Raw genomic sequence first — 2,038 nt, 5'->3', positions numbered from 1 at the left:
TGGCTGGAAAGCTGCTTGGCAGAGAGGGATCTGGGGGTACTGGTCAACAGCTGACGGAATATGAGCCAGCAGTGTGCACAGGTGGCCAAGAGGGCCAACGTCATCCTGGCTTATAACAGAAATAGTGTGACCAGCAGGACCAGGGAAGTCATCCTTCCCCTGTACTCAGCACTGGTGAGGCTGCACCTCGAATACTGCATTCAGTTTTGGGCCTGTCACAAGACAGACATTGAGTCACTTGAACGTACCCAGAAAAGGGCAGCAAAGCTGGTGAGGAGTCTGGAGCACAAGTCTTACAAGGAACGGCTGAGGGAGAGACTTTAGCTTGGAGAAGAGGAGGCCGAGGGGAGACCTTATCGCTCTCTACAACTACCTGGAAGGAGGTTGTAGCGAGGTGGGTGTTGGTCTCTTCTCCCAAATAACAAGTGATAGGACAACAGGTAATGGCCTCAAGTTGCGCCAAGGGAGGTTTAGATTGGGTGTTAGGAAAAATGTCTTCCCAGAAAGGGTTATCAGGCACTGGAATGGGATGACCAGTGAAGTGGTCGAGTCCCCATCCCTGGAGGCATTTAAAAGACGGGTAGATGAGGTACTTACAGACATGGTTTAGTAGTGTACAGATACTGTTGGACTCTATGATCTTAAATGTACTTTCCAACCAAATGATTCTATGATTAGAAAAGAATGGTATCAATATTTGTGATACACACTGAAGATGTTACTGCAGCAAAGATGGATCAGGAAGTGCCTTCAAAGTAGATACTAAGCTTATGATGATGAGTTATTTGATAAGGAATTGGAGGAGGTATAAGGGAGAAGTCAGCAGAAGGAATAAACTGAGAGAGAAAATTTCTTCCCGAGTCTGTTGCTTTCATTCTACCAGTATTTGCTGCAATGTGTGGAATGAAGATGACAGGATAAATATATCTCTAGCTATATTTATAACAATGTACTTAGAAAAATGTTATGACAGTTGTAAGAACTACTTCTCCCTGTCTTGATTGAGAAAACTGAGCCGTATATTACTCCGCATACAGTAGTTCGCATTTCAGAGTGCCTAACGTTATCATGGACATGGCTTTTAATTTCCAATTACATGATTCTTCCCATTGTACCAATCCCAAAGACAGCTCTACCTTAACGTTCCTTTTTATTTTACGTGACACAATTAAGTAAAACAAAGGGAACATTTATCTCTTAATCAGAAAAGGAATCTAACTGTACCCTTTAACGCAAGTTCTCCAGATACCACATACGGTATAATTTAGCATTCTCCAGCAAAAACGTATCATGTTACTCTTGAAATAGGCAGGAAACGTAGAGATGAAAACTAGCCATGAAACTTAAGCTGACTTGACAGCCTGACTTACTTTTAAACAATGTAAAATATTCCCCAAATTAAACATATTATTTTAAAATATCCTAGCAAGATTTTAAATATTTCTGCGTTACAGAGTAACATGAGCATCATGTTGCTGCCTCTGCTACTACCACTTTTAAGTCCAAAGCAAGCTTACAGAGGAGCAGAGAACAAGATTTTAGCTCTTTCAAATCCTAGAACTAAAGCATTTAAAAAAAAATATATATATATATATATAAAAATTGTTTTTTTTTTAGCCTGGAGGAAAAAAATCAAAAAGACAATTCCACCAACAGCCGAAGGAACTACTCCTGACTATGCCCAGCATCTCCGAAAGCAAACAGGTGACAGTTCAGACACTATAAAAAAAAAATATTTTTTTTTTAAAATTAAGTAGGCTTTCGGACATGAAGCAACACCCGGTAAGAGGAAGCTCCCCCAGCACAACACTGCTGCAGAAGCCAGTGCCATGCTCGCCCGTATTACGAAAATCCCAAGAATATTCCAAGTGCATGGCCGGGCTACCCCGCAGACCCCACTGCCGCTTCCACCCCCGCCAGCTGCCCAGACCCCAGGAGAGAAACACCGGCGGCGATTCCGAAAACAGGGACGAGGTCTCAGGCTGAGCGGGGCGGGCGAGAAGAGAGAAAGAGAGAGAGGAGGCTGCGGCTCCCGAGG

This window comes from Egretta garzetta, unplaced genomic scaffold (genome assembly GCF_000687185.1).
Source record: "Egretta garzetta isolate BGI_Z169 unplaced genomic scaffold, ASM68718v1 scaffold163, whole genome shotgun sequence".
Lineage (NCBI taxonomy): Eukaryota > Metazoa > Chordata > Aves > Pelecaniformes > Ardeidae > Egretta > Egretta garzetta.
This window is presented reverse-complemented; position numbering follows the sequence as displayed.